Consider the following 26,178-nt stretch of genomic DNA (forward strand, 5'->3'; position numbering starts at 1 on the left):
CAACAAAGACGCGTTCCTTTTCAGAGACAATAATTTAGTTTGATTTTAATAAGGCCGTCCAGTGTTTTATTTATTCAATTTGTTTTTGACGTTCATGCTTTTAAGGTACTAGTGATGAGAAAATGAAGAATAACGTGTATCGAATTTGAACAAAAGGCACTATTCATTTCTCTTCTCGACATGCCCTGCTCACCACGGAAAACATTGAATGAGATTTTATTTAAATTTTTTTTGTCATGCCTTTTCTTTTTAGGGTCATTCATTCCAAAAATTGACCCTTCTGTGTTGATCATGTAAGTCTGGTGGTAACAGGCTTGATTTTATGCAACAGTCTTCACCAAACTTTTGTCATACTCTCCTAGCCTATAGCAGGTTCGGCTTGCATTAGGCAATAATCCAGTAAACTCATGATTTTGCATGCACTTGTTTATTTTTAAATAGGTGAAGTGCTGTCCAGAATGTTAGAATAGTGCACAAAAGAAGGTGGTTTTGTTCCCTCCCAAGATTTGAAGATTTTTCATTTGGTCAGCCTGCTTTTATTTGGATCATTATTTTATAATTTAGCTTCGAAAGGAGAGCTTTAAGTGAGGATTTTTGAATCTCCAAAATGTCTTGATACTACATGCTCATGTTCAAACATGTAAAATTTTGCAGATATCGATTTAAAAACTCGGCTCAGCTGGAGGAATAGAAAACGTGAGAATAAAAATCAATGCAGTGATATGAACATTTTACACCTGAGGGTATTCGTTGAAAAGCTGTGCCATAGGTTGTATAGCATTGCATAAATAAAGGAAGGTATCTCTTAAAAACAAATGTAATGTAATTGAACATTAGCCCAGGTGTGTTGCTAACTATTAAAAGTGGACTCGTACCAATTATTATTATTATTATTATTATTATTATTATTATTATTATTATTATTATTATTACGATTGTATTTATTTGCAATGGTAAAATACCTTCATTTTTGTGTGGTTTTACTTTTTCAAGCATATCTTTCTTTTTCTAAACCCCACCCTGACTTCCAGACTCTCGCTATAAATAAAACTATCAATCTGACAACGCCACTAAATCTATTGAATTCACTTTCATTAAAAGACCTTGTTGTATCCAAGAAAATGCCTTTCTTCCAAGGACATCTCATAAGGGAGGCGATAGTAAAAACATTTTTTTTTAATAAATGACTATCCTGAGCAAAAGACTTTTCACTAGTGCACATTAACAGTAACCTCAAACTAAAACAAGAATGTTTCTTCCCCCCCATAGTCTTACGCTTACCCTCATTTATGTCTTAGAGTAATTGCCAACAGTGGAAATGGAAGAAGCAAATATCCAAGATGAATTGCTGTGGATTCCTTTTTGTTACTTTAGTATAGATTGATTATTTATTTTTATTTATTTATTTATTTATTTTAAATCGGTTTGCTGTTCACAACATTGCAGTATGTATTCCGTAGCAAATTAATGGCTTGTTCTCGACAATAAACTTATTTTTGAGCAGACATGTGTGCACAGGCACCTTTTTCAAGAGGAGGATTTCTAATTTCTTAGAATTACATCAGTATTATGAGCATTTAGCAGTTTATAGTACATTAATGCACAATGCTGAAAATGAACAACTTAAGTCTCATTAGTTTATAACTGACCTATATAATACCCTTCTGGAGTCTGACTTTGACATTTATATTGGAGTACTGTAGACCTAGATCTAGATGAACTGTGAAACCTAATAATGCACATCAAATTTGCTGTAAAAATGATTAAACTGGCTAGTGCAAGTACAAATTAAACTTCATTGTTAAAAGATGGTACGTCTGTTTTTAAAAGTTTTAAAAGTTTTCAATTAGCAGGTTTTTGGCAGCCAGTCACTTCTTGATCTCATTTCATCCTTCTTACTATTTCCTTGTTTTACTTTTTTGGGGGGTAAACTGGTAAAATTATTACTTTTAATCAAGTGGAAACACATAACTAACTAGAAGTAATTCCTGTACATTTTAAATGTTATGAATCTACTGCTTGTGAGGTGAGTAGCCCAGTGACTCTCAAGCTCTAAAAGTAAATTGTTTAAGATTTGCACTTGACATTGAATTTAACCGAACTATTAGGAAAACAGTTTTTCCTAAATGGTTAAAACCAGGTTAAATATTTTAACTCTAACTTATTCACAATGTCTGTACGGAGATTTTTTCTGACGTTAACTATGAATTATTTTAAAACAGTTAAGATTCTAAATGTTTTCACTTAGATAACGTTTTAAACACTATCAACTATTATTAATGGCCCTAATAATTGTGATTACATTCTTCATGAACGCTGTCCTTCAGTACAAAATGTGACCCCAGCAGAGTAAATATCCACCTTATCTTCATAGAACAGTAAAAGTTAATAGATGATTGTGCAGTGATGTGGAAAAGAGAAGCTGCTGCTCCCATTGGTCAAATTACAGCCTGAGGACCTGCTCGTGGTTGACTTGACTGTCTTCTGAGATCAGAACAGGGCACTGGAATACCACTTTTATATATCTGACAAAGTTTGCTTTGTGTTTTTACAGGATGCTTCATCTACAGACATTAGGAAAGCCTACCGAAAGCTGTCTCTCACCTTGCACCCGGACAAGAACAAAGATGAGAATGCAGAAACCCAATTTAGACAAGTAAATGCTTTAATGCTCGATTTACTCTTGCAACTTGCTACAAAAAAAAAAAAAAAAAAAAAAGATATCTGATATAAAAAAAAGATATTGGAAGATACCTGGAAATTAAATATTCCATTGGAATTGCGGAGCTTAAGTACAATACAAGCAAACTATAATTTATTTTGTTTTGCTGTTTCTGTTAATCAAGACTGATAGTGTGCTATTGAAGCGTTTTTTTTTTTTTTAAATATCACATTCGATCTCTCTCGCTCCTCTTTTTTTGTTCTTGTTAATGCACTACTATTAAAATGTCAGTTGTTTATACTCGTTTGGATGTGCTAAATTGCTTTGTTACCACATTGTAGTAATCGATGCATATCATCTAGGGTACTAGTGGTGGTAAATGATTGCCCTGAAATGATTAGCTAATTTGATATACCGGTACTTAGACATGGCAGAATTGCTGTGTAGTAAAAGAGTGCCCCACTTTGTTTGTTTACATGTAATTGGGTTGTTTTCTTTTCAGTTGGTTGCTATTTATGAAGTCCTGAAAGATGAGGAAAGGCGAGAGCGGTAAGTTATAAACACTGTGCTGTAAAAGATTTGGATGCTAAACAAACCACAGAGTGTAGTTGTAAATAATTTGCAATATCCAAGCCTTGTCTTGAATTTGCCACCTGTGAATAAACAGGATTCCCATGTATGTTATTTTCACATCTGCTGGTGAATAGGGCCGACTGGAAGTGCCTGATCACTTAGTGCTTGGAAAATGATTAGGGATGCGTAAAGAATAAGGCGTGCAGTAGTCATTTATTATTTAATAAATGGGTAAATGCTACAGAACATTTACATTTTATGGTGGAATTATTAAAAAATAAAAATGTATCTCTGATTTTTGTATATTTTAACTGCACATGCATCTACTTAGAAGTCTGAACACATTTGTTGCAGGATGGTTTTGTTAGTTACACAAATTGTATTTTGTCTGCCACATAAGTGCTAATTAGAATGCTATTACCATGTCTACAAAACAAATCTGAGACATTCAAGCAGCTTTGAATACCATCAAAATGTCAATAAAAAGTACAGTATTACACATTTTGAAGCCATCTTTGAAATTCAGAGTCAAGGTCAAATTTGACAAATATGTAACATTGGGTTTTGTTTGAAATCTCAGTTGTGTCCATGCACTTTGCTGAGACCAACCAACAGTCAACAGTCAGTTGGATTCCATACATTTTTTAATTATTATTATTTTATTTTTTTTTATAAATAACTCCTTTGTGAAACTGATTTCAAGGAAAATCCTTTATTCAATACTTTGCAAACCCTTTAGTGTCTTTATGTAAACATGGCCCTTTCTGGCCATTCTTATCAATGTTCTTGTGGTGATCTGCACATTAAAATATCTTGATGTTATATCTTATGGTCATTAAAGCCCTTTGATTTTGTGTTTCCCGAAGAAGCAGGTCTTGCACCTGTTAAGGGAGGAATTAGTACACTAGACTTTGAAGGATTAGCTACATTGAACTTTCTGTACATCCCCCCAAAAAATTAATAAAAATAAAAAATGCTGAAAACCTCAATTAATTTGCAACATGCAGGAATTAAATTAAATTGGATCTTCTGTTTTTGAAAGAAATAAGTAGACCAGTGCTCCCATCAGTATTATTCAATGCTACAGGTAATGTGTAACAAAGTATGGATTAATATTGACATCTTAATGTTCTACTGCTCAGCACAGCACAGACTGTGACAGGTGATTACCTTTGTGTTCAGTACCCTGTCTAATGGTAAATACAATCTCTCGATTTGTATTGAGGGGTAACGGAACAAATTAGAAGCTGGCATTTAACTAGCTTAAATGAGTAATGTATCCACCTCATTTCTACTTGGTGTTAGCTGAAGGAATCTTTAGCATGGATCCCTTTTTCATTGTGATGAAAACCGCTTTCAAATATTTGCTTGTATTTAAGGATAAACAGATTTCTCAAGACTACGGCTACAATACATTATTCTGTTTCTTGTTGTTTAGTCACTTCCTGTGCTGTAGGTCATATGGTCAGATTACAGCTAAGCCATTGGACAGAAGCTGACAGACTTCACGGGAAGCAATAGCAATTCCATGAAATTGTGTTTTAAATGTTTACATATCCAAAAGTACAGTATAAAAAAAAAAAAACAATGAAGGAGCCAAATACATATTCAGCACAGGAAAAAACTGAACTAATGATAAAGCTACTAGTGCTCATAAATTAAGAAAATTGCATTTTACTCAATTGCATGATACATCGCTCCTACAGTGTCACCAGCTAGTAAACTTCAGGAAGGCTATTTAAGTAATTGATGAAAGGGGTTCCTTGAATAAAAAGCAGCCACAGAAGTTCAGTCAGTTTTGGTGTTTTTTCCTGTTTCTAATTAGAATTTTCATTGCTTATCAAACAGAGATGGAGAAAAGCAAAGCAATGTTAAACGGCATACAGTAGAAAATGCTCTCTGAACTGATGCAGATAAAAATAACAAAATAGGCTGCATGCACCAACCTCTGAATAGACGTATGAAAAATGAATTAATGAAATAATATTGCAAAACTGCCTTTTGGTACTTCCACCCTGTGTTTCTAATTTCCGTACACTGCTGGAAACCATATACCTCTGTTGAGGCCCCCTGCCTTAGGTGTCTACCTTTTGCATGCCTGTACAAAGAATTGTTTTTGCAAGTAAGTAATTTCAGAAAGTGTAGACCGTATGAAAAAATGTTTGGAGATGGAGCACGGCCATATGACAAGAGCTAGACAACGGAAAGCAAGCTCTTCGATTCAGCTGTGTGTTGGCTACTATCCTGTGCCTGCTGCAAACTTTTCTGTATATGGTGCAAAGTGATATACTTGACTAATATATATTATAAGTGCCATGAAAGAAGCAGCTGAGCTATAGGCAATCATTGCACATTTATATGGGTCAAAATGGAATCTGCCTGCACTCAAAATGGCCAATCGTGTGAGCCATGATAATGTTCATTGATAGTAAAATCAATAGAGCATTGATTCCTCTGCCTGGTCCTTCGAGACTGTTGTTCAAATCAGCAGACGTTGCTTAGTAAATACCATGTACTAGTTAGGGCATTTAAAATGTAAGGATCAGCTGGTTGCAGCATAATACTTTTCTAAATAGGATTTGTACAATCAGAGACGAAGGCTCATGAGTGAATCCTAATTTTAAGAACAAGTTTACATTTTCCTTTTAATTGTGATACTAATCTTGATAAACAAACAAGATGCTAATACAATGTTAAGTGAGTATATTATTATTTTTTTTTTAACTTGCAATATAATCGTATTCCAAATCCTTTTAATTAAAAAAACAAAAAACAAAAAATAAAAGTGTTAATAATCCTAAATTACAGATAATATTTCTAGAAAAATAGACGGCAGGTACATTAAATTCAATTTTGTGTATCTGAAAAAATATGAATCCTCACTAGATCCCAATATGGAACGAAAGTGTTAAACTCTTGTTTATTTGTATTTTTTTATAATTTACGCTGTTTACCATACACTTTTGAAATAAGCTACAGATCACTTTTCTGTATTTGAGTGAGACGTACTTGTACTGCTGTAAATTTAAGTAGCAGTGATCTAAAGATGCTTCAGTATGTAGTATATAATAGGTATCGCGTTTGCTTTTAAAATGCTTTCATTCAATAAAAGTAAAAATGCATGTTATTGTGTTGCACAAGCACTGGTTTTCCAGTATTTGGGACCAAAAATATGAAACAATTCCAAGGTGGGATAACCTAAACGTTGGAATCTTGTGGATGAAATTAAGCCTGTAATTACATTTATGCTGTTAAATAAGTAATTAAAATTACATTACAATATTGTATTAATGTAATCCGCATCAATGGTCACAATTAGATGGATTCCCTTGTCAAGGCTGGCAGTTCTGGCAGCTGCACTATTATTCAATTTACTTAAGAAAGAAAATGTCCTGCTGCCCTGCATGACAATATAGGGGCCCAGCTTGCATTGTTGCAATTTAGCCTGCATGTATCCAAGAATACCACAATTAGTTTTTATGGACAATAAGTTTCTGTGAATAAATCGTATACATAAAAATTGTCTCTGAATACAAATGTGCAATATATTTGAGGAGGTATGTAATTTCAAATCGAGTTTTTTTTTAAATTATTATTTATTTATTTTTTTTTACATTTTTTTTTTTTTTTTATTGCAACAGCAAAATTGACACACCATTTACCGAACCCAATTGTATGTTTTAAAACGAAATGTTACAAATACAGACTTCTTTTCTAAAGCAAGTACAGTAGGTGAACATTTTGTTGGATGGTCACTCACTATGAAAAGGTTCCAGCTGCCGGCAATGTTGTGAATATATTTAATTATGATTACAGCTGTGATTTGTGTGTATGTGTGTGTGTTATATATATATATATATATATGTTTTATTTTAACATTTACGGTATATCAACAGCAGTTTATTTAATGTGTGTATATGTTGGTGGATACAATTTTAAAAAATGAATAGACCCGTGCATATTTATTCAGCAGAAATATGTTTTTTAAAGTGCTCTATTTTTCATGGTTCTGGGTTAGTCTTGATTGTAAAAGAACACTGGTGTTTTGTTTGTTTTAAATACATTTTCAATGAAACCCAAGCCCTAATTCTTTCTTTCTTTAGGTACAATGATATTCTGGTCAATGGCCTCCCTGATTGGCGGCAGCCTGTATTCTACTACCGGCGAGTGAGAAAGATGAGCAATGCTGAGCTGGGGCTGCTTCTCTTTATTATACTCGCTGTCGGCCATTACGCTGTCATCTGGTCAATATATCTGGAGAAGCAACTGGTAAGCCTCAGTAACAAAAGTTAGATTTTCTGTTTGATCTCAAAGGTTATAATTTAAATAAAAATGGTCAGCGTTAGTGCATGAACCATGTTTGGACTGACTGTCTGGAATGTAATGGTGTAACCCTGTGTAGCTGTAATTTTACAGTCATTAGAATACGTGTGTAATATTTTTTTTTTATTGAAGACAACTAGTTTTCACAGATGCGGATTTAGCACCAAAGTAAAAAACAGCCTTAACTACCTCCTGAAATTAACAGCTATCTAAAATAATATTATTTACAAAACAGCAGTATTGTAGAACAAATGCATACCTTACACTTTGATGCTTTGGTTTGAATCTCAATCTCACCCCCCCAATTTAACAATAGTCAGCATTACAAAACTATTATCAGCTGGTTATCTTTTTGTGAGCATTCATTTTGCACACAAAAAAGCTAAGTTTGTGGTTGGTGTGTGGGGGTAGGAAAAATGATCATAAATACACTATCTCCAGTTACTGTACATGGTTTTCTATTTGGAACGTATTGAACAAAGTATACTGGTAAACGTTGTTGCTGTGAAGTTCTTCCTCACTAAAATGCTTCAGCTGAAATGGCTAGATTTAAACTGTTGTGCTTTCTTTTTTTTTCATCACTTCATATTATTGTGCCCTTACTTGCATTGCATGAGTGATTAAGCCTAATGGTTGTCTTTTTTCTGTTCTGTCAGCTGTTCTTTATTTTACTTTTCATGCTTAAATAGGCCTTGGCACATTTTACGGAAGAAACAAAATGCAGTTTAATTGTGCTTACCAGTGTTGATGAATGTTTCCCTATTTAAACGAGAACCATTTTGAACAGGCAGACAAAATAAAGCATTGCATTATTCATCGGTCATGGGTTTTATTTTGCCAATATAAAAAGAGCCTTTTTTTTTTTTCTTCTGTTGCTTTTTGTAAAATGTAAACTCATTTATCCGGTCAATAATTCAGAATCTATTTGCAGAATCTTTTTTTTACAGAGCTCATTGGCCTCCTGTTTATTTTCTATTTCGGGAGTGCATTTATTAGAGTTGAGTAATGAGCAAGCAGACCAGTTGAATGACTGCGTGTTACAATAAACCCTGATCGCTATGGAGATGCACATATCTGACAGAGCTGGACTTCAGTCATCTGTGTTTGTTAAGTGGAATTGGGCACCATGGCAACAGTTATTATTGTTTAAGGCACATGATTTCACTTAATCATGCAGGGCCGGTGGATGCATTTGCATAGAGGGTGCTCGTCTCCCAGTGTTTGTTCGTGTCACTGTTGCCACATTGTAGGGATACATGTTAATAATCACCTGCACCAGTGATTCTGATTTTAAGGACGGGCTTCTGAGTCGTAAGAAAAAAGAAAAAAGGAGAAAGACTGGGAACAAGGGAGCGGAGGATGTCAAAGAAAAGAATGAGAGGTAACAAGTTCTGTATTTCACTTTTTATTGTGTTCCTTTTTTTTTTTTTTTTTTAGCTACCAAAAACATAAGCAAATCTTACAACTTTATGATTTTTGTATTACTTTAATTATAAATACATCCAACTTGGTTGTTTTTGTGAGTAAGAATATGGAATGTATTTTGTTAAAACCCTGTTAGATTTGTTAGGTTACCCTTACTGTCGAACACTAGTCATGTAAGTACAGCAAAGGATATGCTCACAAGTAATGCAATATTGTGCACACATCAGACCACAGAATGTGTAGTTGTTAATGGCCTGTGTCTTTCCACTGTACACTCCGATATGACATTATTTAAAATATTTGTCAGTACCGATACAGGAGAATTATGTAAACAGTTACTAGGGAAATATAGTGTGGTGTTTAAGAGTAATGTTTAAACTACTAATCCTTGTGAACATGAAGGGGATTTTGTGTAGTCTATAATAAACAACTGGGTTAAGAGTGAACCTTTACGGGACAGAGTGATTCAGTGTAAGTTAATGTACAAGCCATAATTATAAAATTATTTTCACAGATAACTATAGTATTAAAAAGTTGGTAAAATTTTAGACAAATGTTTCAACAAGATCAGAAAAAGTCTCAAGATGACAATGCGTTCGAAGTATGAGCAATTAAATTAAATGGTATATTTTTTTATAGTGTCTTGAAATCTACTTACAATCACAATTTATACACAGCCTTTTGTTTTTGTTGTAATTGCCTGTCCATCCTTTTCAAAGTGAATTGGGATTTCTAAACGGTTGAGAGAACGGTAGAACAAGTGTAACTGAGAATTGTTTTTGTGAGTAAATAAACGCATACTTTCCTGTTTCCCCAATACTCCATCTTTAGACTTGGTAAGGCAGAGTGACATTCAGCTAAAAAGTGCTGTCATTTTTCCTATTGATTATTTAAGGTAAAGGGCTTTAAATAGTTCACACAGCAAGGGATCAATGCAGGAGATAGATCAGAGACTATTCTGCCTGTCTTCCCTTCTGATGACATCAGTGAGTAATGCTTCAGTGAACTGCGAATGACATTCATTTTTATGTATTGGTTTGTTTATGCTACAGTCTTCATATCGGGCTGTCGGCACGTGTGAACACCTCCTTGATGGTTAATCGGTTTAGCTGGAAATCACAGATTCATTTTGCAGACCCGATGAAAAGCAATAGGTCGCTCTGTTATTTCCCTTCCCACCAGCTCTAAAGTAGGCCAGAGTCGACTGATCAGAGGAACGCTCAAACACATTAGTGATTGCACTTGTTTTTTTGTTTTTTTTTGCATTTTACTATTTGTTGCTCAAAAGAATTAATGGGTTAAAAAAAAAAGTTGAATTGGTTAAATATGGTTGTGTTTGTTCTATTTAAGTTTCAGTTAATTGTTTATACTTTAGCATGTTTTTGTTCTATCAAATTGTTGCCTATACATTAGTTTAATAGCTATTGGAAATAGATAACCTAATTTTTTTAAATTTATTTTTTTAAACGCAGGTCTTCTGACAAACCCCAGTGGCATGACGTTCTGCCATTCAAACTCGGAACATGGCTTTATTTTTCTGTGAAATCTCTACCCCAGCTAATACAGGTAAGACTAAATAAATATCCACAACTTCACAGAAAGTGGTATATTCAGAGAGAGAGAAGTTTCAATCTTAAACAAAACAAACAAACAAAAAAACATGAAAACAAAGCTACAGCAGTTTAAATTTTGATTGGTCCATAGGAGGAGGAGGAGGAGGAGGATGATGATAGTAACCCTGCCTTTTGTGTAAGTTGTTCATGACTGGAAGGCTGAAACGATTCACAGAAGCAGCTGTAACAACCAGGGAGCATCCGTGAACATTGCTTTCTTAACCTCAATCACACATCACGGGAAATGCTGTCCTGTGTAATTGCCTGTCCATCCTTTTCAAAGTGAATTGGGATTTCTAAACGGTTAAGAGAGATGGTAGAAATGCAATCGGATGTTTTCACCCACCTGTGCCGTCGTGGGGTTAGCTTGTTTTAAATAAAGGGGTATTTTGACAATGAAGTAAACATGGGATTTTATAAACAGCATTTTTGGTTTCATGTCAAGAACAAATGTGCCTGTTAGAATGGCATTTCAAAACGATTGCTGTGCAACAATAAATAAAATTTTAAAAAAGTGCAGAATTGTTGTACTGGTGTAGAACAAGCCAGAGGGAGCACAGCGATGCAAGACAATGACCAAAGGGGTGCTGGAGAAGTCTGTACTGTACATGCATATCTCCTGTTTATTGAACTGTGATTAGCAGGGGGGACGGAATGCAGATGTTATTTTAATGTATAATTACTGGTACTGTGTGTGTGATCCAAATATGTATTTTTCTTTTGTTGAAATAACATTCTGAATGGCTAGTAAGATAATTTGTAGCGTGTTTAACTACAAGCGTGCCATGGCATGTTAGGGTTCATTTCTCAAAGGATAAATAGTGTGGATACCAAGAATAGATTTGATTTAAATGCAGGCACCACACTGAGGCTTAAAACCCTTGAAGCACTTTACCTGTAAAGAGCTAACTTGCAGAACTGCATGTCTAAATGAAATATTAGAAAATACAAGTACATGCTTGTGATTCTGTCGTCTCATAAAAATAAAAATTTTAAAAGTTTCTAGATAGATATAGTAAATATGAACTGGAGAGGAAGGCTATAGTGGACATTTATTGACCCGAGGGAAAGACTATTGTTACAGATGGGGCTATAGTGCCCGAAGCCGCACCCTGGAGGTAACAATAGCATTTAATTTCCCACTATGGCTGAGTCTGCAATACATATTTAATATATAAATCAGTCAAGAAAATAAGTGAAGCAAGGTTGCATAGTAAATATGACTTTATATATTTTGTTTAAATGTAGCTGGTACAGCATTCATAAATACATATTTACCTGTATATTTTGTTTAAATATAGCTGATACACCATATCTAAATAGAAAATGTTTTGAAGTTCATACTGCGTAGTTCTCAAAGTGTTTTTGGTGTACACTCTCCATGCGACTTGCTGACTGCTGCATACTTCAGTTTATGTCCCAGCCGTCATATTTGTTTGCGTTGAGTTGAATTTCAGAAAGTCGGAAAACAGTGACAGTGATTTTTTAATCACCATTCTAGTGTTTGGAGCATTTTCTTTTGTAGTATGATTTGTAATTTAATTTTCTGTTAAGTCACAGAATCAGTGTTCAACGGATGCATTTATTTTTCCACGATTCCTTAATTTGGCCTAGCATGGTTTCAGGCGAGTAGATGCATTTTACTAGTGTCAGAAGCTGCAACTGTAACGTTTTGTTTTATTGATGTTAACACTGTTAATATTACATAACAGTTCAAGTTGTGTATGTATACCGATTTTTACTAGTTTATATTGTGGAACATGGGTAGGAGAGTTGTTTTAATGTATTTTTACCTGTTTTATTGGCCCGATTTTTTGTTTTTGTTTGTTTGTTTGTTTGTTTGTTTTAATGACGAAAACCCGGAAGCCGTAAATACAATGGTTAGAAACTACTTTTTTTACTTTTTTCTGTGAAAATTTGTTACTTCAATTAAAATGAAAACGCTTTTAAAACAACCATGTTCTCATTGGGTGTGTTGTATTTTAGATTCTCTGTGTATGTGTATGTGTGTGTGTGTGTGTATGAAAAGACAAATGATTATATAGATAATTACCATTTTGAATATCTGACTTGTTGCAGGATGTCAAACAGTATTATGAAGACTACAAAGAACTGAAGATAAAAGAGAAAGAAGCAGCCCAGGTCCAGGCTGAACAAGAAGCCACACAAAGTATGTCCTGCAGTTAATGTTTATTAGCTAGAACTATGAAGGAAGAACTATGCCTGAGCAATCTGTATGCTTTACAGGGAAATCAGAAAGGTGACACTGGCTAATGGTATAGACTGGGGTAATGGTATGCTGTCACTCAAAAGTGAAAAGACACCAGGCTTTTTTAATTGTGTTTTCCCTCCTTTATATATATATATACACACACACACACACACACACACACACACACACACACACACACATATATATATATATATATATATATATATATATATATATATATATATATATGTGTGTGTGTGTATTAATTGAACTAGTCTTTATGAGAGAGAATCAGTTGTGACAAAGACCAAATAAATGTGTAAAAGTTAAGCATGTTGAAAAGTACTATATGCATTTAAATAAGCAAATTCAGAAATAAAAATGAAGAAAGGGGATACTGAGACAAATATAATGACTTCCTCGTCAGAAAACCCAAGCCTGTGGTTGTAAGGTCCTTATATATGTGTGAAGTAGAGAAAGGTGTAATATAAGATTTCTTTCAGCTGCAGGAGGGGGAGTGCTCCCAGGTTCTCATGTGACCGATAGAGTCTAGGCTTCTCCATTTAGGTAATACATAAAAGATTAATGTTTTACCAGTATTTATCTTGATATCCTAATGAAATCTTATCTGGAAAGGTTCTTGCCTCAATCATAGATGTTTGTGCTTCAAGATCAATTCATAGCCAGCAGTTAGGTTGGGGGAACTGAGAAGTTGAACACAAATCTTTCAATCAATCCAAAATTACATTCACAACTTTCCTAGAAACAAACATCCATCCAAAAAAAAAAAAAAAAAAAAAAACCTTTTAAACAGCAGCATGTTAACTGCAAGTGTGCGTGCAAATAATATACCTTAATATGGAAAACATTTCAATGCTTTCTTTTTATGGTCTTTAATGTTGGACTGCTTTTATATGTTAGTGGAGAAAAGGTCAATAGATTTGTAATTACTAGACTGTGACATTTGTGGATCCAAAACAAAAAAATACAAAAATGCAACATTTTATTTTACTGTTAAACACATTGTGTTTGTTTTGGGTATGTAGCTAAAATAATGTATGGTGTCAGGTTTATTTTTTTTATGTTTGTATGTATTTATTTCCTGTGAGGGTTTCATATCTCTAGCATATGAAGGCTTGACCGAATTAAACTTGGCTCTCCGAGTGACTAGTGTGACTGTCGCTCATTGTAACCTGCTTTTTTCACAGTAGCACAGCTGATTAACTAGATATTGAAGGAAATATTTTAGGAAACAGATTTTTATTTTAGGCATATTTTGTAATATGGAATATCATGTGGAAGGAGATTAAATTCTCATTAGACAGTTAATTCACTTTGAAAATACTATATTAGCTATAAAACATAGATACAAAGTTAATTTATCATTTAAAATGCGTTATATTTTTGTTTTTCAGAAATGTTAAAAGAAATATATTTTAGTTTCTAAATATTTTTGTTTAAACCCTATTTTTTATTCATGTTCTACTATGGTTACTTTGCTAGTAGATAAGAAGTTAAGGTACAAAGGTAAAGAGGATTGAGATGTTCACTCTTGTAAATCCTTAACTAGCTTCCTTTTGATGGAAAACATGTAAGATAACTAAACCATCTCTTTTGCCTCATGCTTAATGATGCAAAATAATGTTGGGGGCATATTTTGATATTGCTTCCTATTACCTGTAATTTAAAAGACTATCACTTGAACACACTTTTAGTAATAATATTACTGTCTATTTAACTCGGTAAATACATGTTATGCAGATCAGCTTGAGGACTGCTTCATGCTGCTGTTTTTCATGACCTAATTGCTAATCTGCCCTCACGTCTATCAGCTTTACCAGTGGGATTGGGCAGAATCCTCAGGGGAGTATACAGGGACGCTGGCAGGGAATTCCATGTAATTTGCAGATTGGAGAGAATGCAACATGGGGTCTCATTAAAGCAATGTGTTGCAGCCAGGACAATAGATGTGAATAGATAATCTGTTGAAAGTATATTACCCTACTGGGGGCATCTTTTGTGCAGGCATGGCAACCAGTTCTGTTGGGTTTGAACTTTTTGTAGGTATGCCTGGTGCTGCTCGTTGTCTTGACACAGGAAATAGGTCCATATTCCTTAAACTTTATCGCTCCACCAAATTTAATAAGAAAACCATTTAAAGACGCTTTTGTCCATATTAGGCACGGAAAAAAATGAAACGCGTCATTGGTCAGTTCTTAAAGATAAACATGTTTCCTATGCAGTATGAAAGAGTTTAAAATACTTTTAAGGCTATTGCTTTATCAGAAAGTGTGAATGTAGTAGCCTGGCAGCAGCACAAATATGTACATTTTGTTTAATTTGCATATTACCGTCTAAATCCTTGTTTTAGTCTTTGCAGAAGAAAAGAGGCCTAAAGTGAAGAAGGCGAAATCCGAGTTTCCAGTCTACACTGCTTGTTCAGAAGACAATGCCTTTGCACCATCCTACGATCAGGGCTCTACCATTGAAGATATTGAGGAACAAATTAATGATTGGCTAGAAGACAAAAGCCGATCACAGAAGAAAAAGGTACATTTTATTGCAATATACTCTCTCTCCTCCCTGTTCCGCAGCATTAAAATTGAATAGGCAAAATTTTCATGTGCCTTTAAGGAAAGAAGGGGAATAGCCAAGAGACAGTAGTGTCTTGTTTATTGCAGAAAATCTGTGACCTAGGTCAAGGGGAAAGTTTGCTATGCGCAGTGTTCACGTGTAACCCATACATGGCAGTGGTCTAAGGGTATACAGATGGCTACTGGATCTTTTTAAAGTTTAATGTGGATAACCAAAGGCCATAGCTGCTATAATATATAACTTGTGTTTGGTTTCCTCAATTATGGTGCAATTATTGTGTTGAGGGATATAAGGATTTTAATCCCTTGTAATAACCTGTTGAAAATAGGTTGGACAAGGTTCATGTACAGGTTGTAGTTTTTGAAATAAATATTTCAGTCATAATAAGTGTGAACCTGTAGATAATAAGTGGGACTAAAGTGGATACATGTAGAAATATAGTTGGTCTTTTAGAAGATATGTAAGCTACACACGTTTTTATGCCTCTTCCTTTTGCTGAATTTAAATACAGCAACTGTCTATTCCCTTTTTAATATATTGCATTTATTTAATTTAACAGGTTTCTTTGTTGTTTCCCACAAGAGTTAATTTACAGCTCTGCGTAGAATGTACTTGCACCCTTGCATGGTTGCATTCTTTTGATAAGACATTAAATCTGATTTCCTGTCTACTTGCGGATGTTAAAGATCCCACAGCACCTGTTGGAGAAGAGGCCCCAGGATCTTACTTATTGTTTTAATGAGTTATATATCTGGTTTTAATTGTGGTTGATAAAAAAGCAGGCGAGTAAATGGAAGGGTTTGACACCAGTGCCCTGACCCAATCCTCCTTGACCTTTATTTCTAACCCTCCACATTGGAACAGGGCCCCTTTGCATGTGGGGCCTATGCATGCCAAAAGGGCTGCCCTTTATAAATATCTTAAAAGCTATTGTTGTTTAAAGAGGAGTGCTATGCTCCCACAGTAAGTGAGTGAACACTTTATTTCCTCCAAACCACCATCTGAAATAATGTTTGTTGTAGACAGTTGTGTATTAGCATGGCTGGTGCAGCAACAATCTTTCTATCAGGAAGTAATCTCTTGTCTTGTTTCATTATTATGGTGCGAAGGAGCAGTTTTAAAGGGTGCATATGCAGTGCTGCATTCTAAAGCCTCGCTCCTATTCTTTAGGTGCTTTGTTCCCAATAATATAGTTTGATCTTTAGAAATAGCTATGAGTGTGTTTCATCTTCCAAAACGACACTGTTGACCCTGGTATGTTTCCAAATTCTGGCATGAAAAGAGTTTATCCCTTCCTTTCTAGAAAGCACTTTAAAAACAAAGATTTCCCCAACAACATTGTAACAGTAGGTATTCATCATCCATCACAAGACTCCTTTTTATTTTTTTGTCTTGTTCCCTGTGCTGCTTTTAAACTAAGTCTGTAATCAAGCCCTGATGTACCCGTATCAGACATGTAGACTTTATAGTGTAAATGGTCTGGGTAAATGTGTTTTTTTTTTAAATGTAATTTAAAAATAAACAAGAAAAAAAACAATAATTGCATGAAAATTGAGTCACGGTAACCATTAAATGTAATTTGACAGCGTGAAAGAAAGTGAAATTTAAAGTAAGCATAAAACTGACAAACATTTCAGAATGTCACAAAATTACTGGGGGGAAAAAACAAAACAAAACAAAAAACACCAGATAGCTTAATACGAAATAAAGATGAGGGTATGAAAACTTAATTTTTAAACAGTAAAATAAGACACGCCATGATGGTCCCCATACAAGATATATAACAAACCATTATTATTGTGTTTGTTTTAATTTAATTTTATAAATATACCAATAACTTTGTGCATTTTCTGCTTCCTTTTATACGAGTCCTCATTTAATAAAGGTATTACATGTGTGCACACTTACATGATAGTTGCTGAATAATGGACATTACTCTAGTCTAGACCTGATCGTTCTGTGCAGCTTGTTAGTTAGTGCTGCTGCCACGGAAGAAGCCTGTTTGTGCAAAGAATCCTTCAAATGGAGATACAATGATCTCACTTCGTTATTTATTCATGGAGAGAGATCTATATTACCTGTGTTCCTAATTTACTTTTAATATGTATTGCATGTGTGTGTACAGTAAGTCGTTGATTTTTGACTAGAACTGAAATCTCTTTCTTATGATTTGAAATAAGAAATTCTGAAATACAGTAATACACTTTTTATTATAAAACATGTTCAGCAAATCTGCAATAAGTATTTTTAGGTTTATTAAAAAAATGAATTGTGTTATTTTGAAGTAACTTTTTTTTTTATTCATTTTCATATGTTCAATTGCTGAATGTGCAACAGGTGTTATCTATTTACAAGCTGCTCAACATTCAAGCTGTTAATTGCACAAATCTGTTTTCTCAAAACATGCTGAAAAGTTAATTGAGTGAGCCCTTAAGTGGTAAAGAATAGATTTAACTTTGAATGCTTTTCTCTGGTCCACACCAGCTGCTTTTGAAAAGTGGAACAGCCTATTACAGCATACTGCAGGGCTAGGTGATGCAAATGACAGCTGGGATGATTTTATTTCTAATGATCAATAGTCACCAACCTTTACTGTGTACAGTAGTGTGGCAACAGGTTAATGAGCGCACTGCTAAATTGCATTTACAGATGTTAGTGGGTGTATACGGTAGGAGGATAAATTATTTTACTGCACATTTTAATATGTGACCCTCTTTGAAGGTCGCTGAATGCATATCGTTTCCGAAACCAAGAAATGCAAAGGCCAAAGTTTGCAGTTTTGTAGTGTATAGTAGCTGGAAGGAGATCTCTGAATAGTATATGGTATAGATGTTGAAACATAGTGCCAAAGCATTTCATTCAGGATGAAAGGGTGAGGTTTAAACAGCGACATCCTCGGATCTGAAATGCGAAGTAATATCTCCACTATAATATAGCATCCTTCAGGCATAGAACTACTGCAAGAAAACTTGGCCCCCTCCATGCTTCGTTGAAAGTTACCAAATAAGTTGTAGAACCCCTTTTAACACATATTTGTAAGGATTCATTTAAAGCTTGAGAGATGTCTTGATCCATTAGGTTTAGCATTTGTGTTGGTATCGCTTAAAAGTTCTGAATTCTTTTATAATGATTACATTTTCAAGAGCAATTTGCATATCTTTTTTTTTTCGGTAATGCTTGTAGATACACCTCTGACTGAAAATATATTGTCATACTTGAGTTAGTGTGGTATAACCCTTTCATACAGCATTAACTGAGCTGTTTTGAAACGCAACAATGACTAGCCAGTGAAAGGTTGTGTGTTTACAGTAGGTAGGGACATCTAAAAAAATAAATAAATAAAAATAATTGTAATAATATGTAAATAAAATAATAATAATTGAGTGTATCCATATAAGAATATACCATCTGGCCCCCAACACCATAAGTTGGAGAAATATCGAATGATGAATATACATATTTAAAAGACACATGGGAAATTATTATTATTATTATTATTATTATTATTAGGAAAATACATGTGAAATGACTTGGTCAAAATGAACTTGAGCTTTGACCAGAGTGAATGTAGTAGCTGATGCAATCATCATGTTGCCACATTTTAACTGGTTTATGCCACACTTTCAACATCTCACTTTGGACACAATGCACTGTACTGTCACTTCACATCTCGAGCCCAGGCCATGGTTTTCCAGATTATAGACATTTATGGTACATATGTGTGTGTGTGTCAGTGGAGACTCCTTAAGGGAGGCATTGCCTCCTCAAAATTTCAGTGAGGGGAAAATATATATATATATATATATATATATATATATAGTACTTGTACGGATCACCATCTGGTGAGTTTTTTTTGGAATAGTGGTAGAGACAATCAAAAAGCCCCTTTTCCAGGAGTATTTGTTACACTCTCTTTTTGTTGTATAGTATAAGTGATATCCAACCCACACGTATCATTTTAGTCTCGGTTCACTTGTTGGTCATTTATTTAAGTTTAGCCAATTAAGTCAGTGAGATGTGCTAGATTTTTTTCTGATTTTTCTCCTGCCTTAACAAGTTTGTTTAGAAAATATTGTATGCAAAGTATGGTAATGATGTGGTCTTGAAATCTAAATGCTATATATTTGTCGTATACTCTGCATTTTTAAACATGCGTTGGATGCAGTGTGTAACAGTTAAATATGTTATATAATAAACTCTGGGCTTCTGGTTTCATTTCTCTGTTGGCTAATGAAGAAAATGCGTTTAACAGCCGCATTGGGGTAAAGCCTGTTTACTGCACTTGCAGATCTCATGCTCTACCCCTCCTACTCTGCACTCAGACCTCAGCACCGTGCTACTGGATCCTCAGCAGATGCACTGTCCTTGCACTATTGCACTACTAATGTCATTGTAGATAGAATTTGTTGAAATCTTAACTTGTTGCACCTAGTTCATACTGTATTTTAGTAGCATTTTTTGCACTTACTGTACACTTCTGCCCTGTAACACCTGTAAGTCACCATGGATTAAGGAATCTGCCATTATTATTATTATTATTATTAATAATATGAAGTGTTGTCAGTCAGAATACAGTAAGATTCTACTGCTGCAGGGGTCTTAAGGGGACCCCAAGCCTTCTGCCTTTTTTCTACCTCCCCATTTTTTTTTTTTTTTGGCCACTGGTGTGTGCGTGTGTTGAAAGAATTCTGTTGGAGTAGGTTGGCGACGTGGATTACATAAAGCATGAGCCTTTAACCAGTTCTGTGCCACTCTTTCTAATTGGCTGAGATCCCCAAATTGCAACACTAATAATATACAACGAGCCAGTGTTTTCTAATGACATTTGATTCGGTTTGTATTTCTACTGCCCCCAGTGGTTTTCAATCGTCTGTGTGGATCTCTATTGCAAATATTCAAATACTGTGTATTTTTATTCTTTAAAAAGACTGAGAGGCTTTTCATAAGAGTTCGTAAGCTGCTCTTCAGTTCAATCTAACATAGACATCTATGACATATTTCATGCTGTATGGGCCAATAAAAGCAAGAAACAATATCAGCTAGTGGATGGGTCATTTGGGTACAGTTTCTGTTTGTATTGCTTACAGGACAGAGGTGTTCACTAGATGGTGCTGGAGCTGAACAAAAAAAAAAAAATAGAACTGATCAGGCCAAAGCACCTTAACACAGACAAGCTGCATTAAACATGAAAACAAAATAATTGCAAACTTCATATTAATAAGTAAGTCAAGTTTGAGTCTGCTTTCTCTTTTAAATTCATCAAACAATTTTATTTGAGTTTTGCATACTGGTTGCATCAACAGTATTGTAGGGATACACTTCCTGTTAAGCAGTGTCTTTTTTTTTTTTTTTTAAGTAGGACTCTGCTTCTTTGTAATAATGTGAATTAAGATGTTCAAATGTCATAACTTCAACAGAACAAACCATTAATCTAATAAGCACATGTATTAAGCTTATAATTATAACAGTGAAGTCACATACGATTGCAGTCAATTCTTTGAATTCTTTGGCAACCTCACTAACAGTGAGGCTGCCAGTCATTAAAAACACCTGTCAGCATTCTGAGTTATTGCATCCACCAAATGAGTTTTGTGTCTGAGAAGCAGTGTCAGGCATTTTGATTTCAACTTATATGGCACTACAAATTGAAGTACATTAACACTATGCAACAGTCATTCTTATGCTTTGTATTTTTTACTGTTACGTTTTTTAAATGTTTTGCTGTCTTTCATTTAAATGGAAAAGACGGTCTATTCCGAACTTTCTTTTGAAGATGCACTCATTGACTTGATCTGTCAGCAGGAATATTCAAGGATATCATAAAAGAATGTAAATGGAATGGTCTTCAGTTTGGGGGCAGTCTGATCTCTCTGCCTGCGTTGACAGTTCTCTCAAATCCTTTAATTATATGAGCAAGGAGGTTAACAGGTGTAACACAGGTCCACTGGGTCTAGCACTAACATTTATCAAATGTCATGGATCCTGTCAGATCTAACTCTGAAATTCATCAAGGGTTTGGTCAGTTAGATTAATGTTAGATTAATGTTTGGTGCTGGATGACGAAAATGATGAACGTTATATTCCCCCCCCCCCCCCCCCCCCCCCCCCCCCCCCCCCCCTGTAGTAACCAGTAATATTGATGAATGCTTACAGTTGGATCCAGTCGCTCTGTTTTTTTTTTTTTTTTATGGAATGTAGGTGGGTTCAGGGTCTGTATAACTGTAGATCTGTCAATATCACTAGATAGAAACTATTTCTGTTTTTGTGGGGAACCTTTAGGATTTCAGGATTTGCTTTTCATTGTGTGTTGTCTGTAATACTTTGTAGTGGGGTGAGATTCTTTGGACTGGCAGGGTTTGCTGATGTCAACGCCGGTACTCTTATATACAGCTCTGGAAAAAATTAAGAGACCACTGCAAAATTATCAGTTTCTCTGGTTTTACTATTTATAGGTATGTGTTTGGGTAAAATGAACATTTTTGTTTTATTCTATAAACTACTGACAACATTTCTCCCAAATTCCAAATAAAAATATTGTCATTTAGAGCATTTATTTGCAGAAAATGACAACTGGTCAAAATAACAAAAAAGATGCAGTGTTGTCAGACCTCGAATAATGCAAAGAAAATAAGTTCAGATTCATTTTTAAACAACACAGTACTAATGTTTTAACTTAGGAAGAGTTCAGAAATCAATATTTGGTGGAATAACCCTGATTTTCAAGCACAGCTTTCATGCGTCTTGGCATTCTCTCCACCAGTCTTTCACATTGATGTTGGGTGACTTTATGCCACTCCTGGCGCAAAAATTCAAGCAACTCGACTTTGTTTGATGGCTTGTGACCATCCATCTTCCTCTTGATCACATTCCAGAGGTTTTCAATGGGGTTCAGGTCTGGAGATTGGGCTGGCCATGACAGGGTCGTGATCTGGTGGTCCTCCATCCACACCTTGATTGACCTGGCTGTGTGGCATGGAGCATTGTCCTGCTGGAAAAACCTATCCTCAGAGTTGGGGAACATTGTCAGAGCAGAAGGAAGCAAGTTTTCTTCCAGGACAACCTTGTACTTGGCTTGATTCATGCCAAAGCTGCCCGATTCCAGCCTTGCTGAAGCACCCCCAGATCATCACCGATCCTCCGCCACATTTCACAGTGGGAGCGAGATGCTGTGGCTTGTAGGCCTCTCCAGGTCTCCATCTAACCATTAGACGACCAGGTGTTGGGCAAAGTTGAAAATTGGACTCATCTGGGGGTGCTTCAGCAAGGCTGGAATCGGGCAGATTTGTCTTTGTGAAGGGCGCATGAATCAAGCCAAGTACAAGGTTGTCCTGGAAGAAAACTTGCTTCCTTCTGCTCTGTGCACTTCCTCCCAAATGCCAACAGCTGATACGAAATTTGTAAGGACATATTCTGGCCACCAGCCTACTTTTGCTGTACGTTTTGTTACTATATAAATACAATTCTACTGCATTATTGAACCTATTGTAAATAATCATGCAGGTGAAGATTATTTTTAAATGATTATTTAAAATTAGCAATCCTTGGCATTTCTTTATTGATATGCAAAAACATGAAAAGGGATTCTACAATGAGTTAGGTGCCGAAATGGAAGCTGATTATATTGTCAAAAGGATCTCATGTCATTGGAGGGTGGGAGATTACATACTTTACCTAAGACAGCAAATACAGACAGCCCTGGAAAAAAATAAATTCATTTGTGGCCACTGTTTCTTATCTGTTAGCAGTTGTTAACAGTGTGTTTTATTGCTCCTTGTAACGCCATCCCAAGGATTATTGGTTGGTGGTGCCCATCTCTTCACTTGAAGAGACTCCCTGGGCTGGTGTATTATGTCCAGTCAGACCTTCTCTTTAAGTTTCAGTGTGTGGTGTGAAGATCACCCACCAGTATTAAGAGAGACAAGAGAGACAGCCATCGAATGAGCACTACACACCCACAAACAGGCGTATAAACTGATATATTTTTTATACAACTTTAGGGTATGCATTTTTCTGTTTTTTAATAAGTTTCAATTAGATTTTTTTTTTTTTTTTTTTTTTTTAAATTAGTACTGATCAGCGTCTGTAAAACCAGACATTTCTGAAACAAATTTACAGAACTAAGCAGTTTAATGTGCATTTCAGGAATGCTGCCCTCTGATTTAGATGCGCGCAATGCTTGGTTGTAATTATGCTGGTGACCCATAACCAGGGAGCTCTGTTTTGTGGGCCTGGTTTCATTTATTGACTTTTCTGCTGGTGAATTTTTATTTTTACATTCTGCTTGCATCTTTTGCTGAGAGGCACAAGTCTTTGTTGTTGTGATTGTATGGCTTTTTGAGTTGCTTGGGGACTCTGGGTGTGCACCTGTGGGCCCATTTTGTAGAGTTACTATAGGCTTTTACCACACCACCTGCTCAACTCCACCTTGGGCTTTCTCACATCTGTGCTGCTTTGAAATATGAGAAGCGCTTTTCTCCAAGCGCCAGATAATATGCTGCTTGTTACTTTAATAATGCTCCTTAGAATTTTCTCTAAGTTCCTTTTTATATATAAAAAATCCACAGCCATTACCACTTGTATTGTCAGTGTACTGTAGTGTATAACCGGCCTGTCTGCAATGAAGTTCAATTTGTGTAATGTACTTGCTCGATTTAAGAGTGTTGTCTATGGCTAGATTGCTGTTTGGAAGATGTCCGGTTCTTTCATCCAGTTGTTCTACTTGCCTGTTTATAGTTGCAGTATTTCAACATTTTTATATTTTGTTTGGTGATGAAAGAAGATTTATGTTTTTATCCTTTTTTTTTTTTTTTTTTTTTGTAAATCTTGTATAAAGCTAGCCTTTTTTTAATTTTATTTGATGTCAGGCAATTTAACCCCAAAACTCCCACAGAGGAGGGGGTGATGAATGCCTCTCGGGCAAATAAATGATGTTTACAAAAAGCCACACCTGCCTGTTTTTTTGTGTTTTTCCCATGTCATGTTTTGGGATTTCTTCTTCTTTTTTTTTTTTTTTTCCTTTTAATTTTTTTTTTGAAAAAATGACTCCCCCAGAATGTCTTGAGACAGCTGTACAAGTAAAGGTTGCAGTAGAGTTTAACATCATTTATGTTGAGTGAAGTGATGGTCTGACTCAGTAGGTGTTTTATATAGCTGTCTTATGTGATTTTAGAAAACATTTTTCTTTTGTAATTGTATTATTTGTAAGGCACTTGGTTTTATTGTTGAAATATTGTACTGCATTACAACTTTGTAACTTGTATGTTCTTTTAACATTAGTAATTGTCTATGGTAGGTCCTGTGGATAGGGACCTATTAACAAGTATGTGTTTTTTGTAATATCTGCTGATTGTGTAGTGTTTAAAAAACAAACAAACAAACAAACAAACAAAAAAAAACGGTTCTTAACATTTTTATGTAAGGAGTATGGCCACATGGCTCGTCTTCTTTCTTTAGCATAAATAAGCAAACAAATGTCATCATTTTTAAACCTTTTAAAAAATGTTGTATTGTATTATATTTGATAATTAACTAGTGCTGTATTGTGAAAATGTCTACAAGTGAAATTCTGTCTTGCAGTGTATTCATCTGAAAATACCTAAAGGTAATAAGATCCTCTGTTGCTGTGCTTATTTACAAACTGTATTAAAATAAACCTGTTAAGCATTACAGTGATCCTGATAAAAACCCATGTGTTGTGCATTGTCTTGTGGTCCTGCCATCTTTGGTATATTTAAATGGAGAACTCCCTAAGGCAGCAGACTGTCCACTCTCCTCTCCCTCCCCAACACACACACACATGCACGCACACGCACTCCCTCCCATCCCTGGATTGCACTAGAAAGTGGAGAGTCACTTCTTTAGAATTATTATTTTAGTTTTTTTTTTTTTAAAGAGTGACAGTGTCTTGTAAATTTGGTGCATTCAGTTATGAGTACTTCATAGTGCTTTAGTCACAAAAACTGCTGTATCAGCAAAGAAACTGCAGGCCACCTGAGTCTTTCAAATCCTTTTTTTAATTTATTAATATTGATATTCTAATTTATTATTATATAGGGTTTGTTTGGTACACCTGAGGCTTGTCTGTATACGGCATCCCCCTTACTCTGTTCAGAGAAGTCTAGGTGACCTTTGGAGAATTGCTCTGTGCTTTTGCAACATCAAAAGGCAGCACATCTTATTGGGTACTTTGGTGAGTAATTCATGACTCTTTACAGTTTGGCCCTGAGAGCCAATCAAAGTGCAGCTGATTACATGCATATTTACCATGTGGCATTATGGCTGCCCTTGTCTGGCTCCAGTTAAAATGTGAGCAAATTCCCATTGCCATTTGACAGGAACAGATCTTAACCCTGTTTTACATAATTAACTGCTAGTCCTGCTGGTGATCTTGTCCCTGAATTCCTAAGTGCCCCCTAACAAAATTAATTGCTATTTCTGTACCAAGCATTATTTACAATTCACAACTCTCTTTTTACTGACGGGAGATCAGGAGAATTCATTGAAGTATTTCTATGAATTGAAAAAATACTTTTTTTGAGACCTTTTTTTTACACTGCATTATGATCTTGTATACCATTGAGATAAACAAAGTTTTACATTGATATGAACATAAAAATAAAATGGATTTGAGACTTCTGTAGAACTAGAATATGTTCTTGGGCAAGCATTTAGCAATGCAGAAAGTTCAAATGTCTTGCAGCAGTGAAGCAAAAACGAACAATAACTACTTTCACAGTTATTATAATGAAGCCTTAGAAACTGTAATCTAGGTTCTC

General features: G+C 35.1%; 1 pseudogene; it reads left to right on the forward strand.

Moving 5' to 3' along the window:
- The window catches only part of LOC121312470, a 50,489-nt pseudogene that overhangs the window by 14,255 nt on the left and 10,056 nt on the right, over positions 1-26,178 (forward strand).

This window comes from Polyodon spathula, chromosome 3 (genome assembly GCF_017654505.1).
Source record: "Polyodon spathula isolate WHYD16114869_AA chromosome 3, ASM1765450v1, whole genome shotgun sequence".
Taxonomy (NCBI): Eukaryota; Metazoa; Chordata; class Actinopteri; order Acipenseriformes; family Polyodontidae; genus Polyodon; species Polyodon spathula.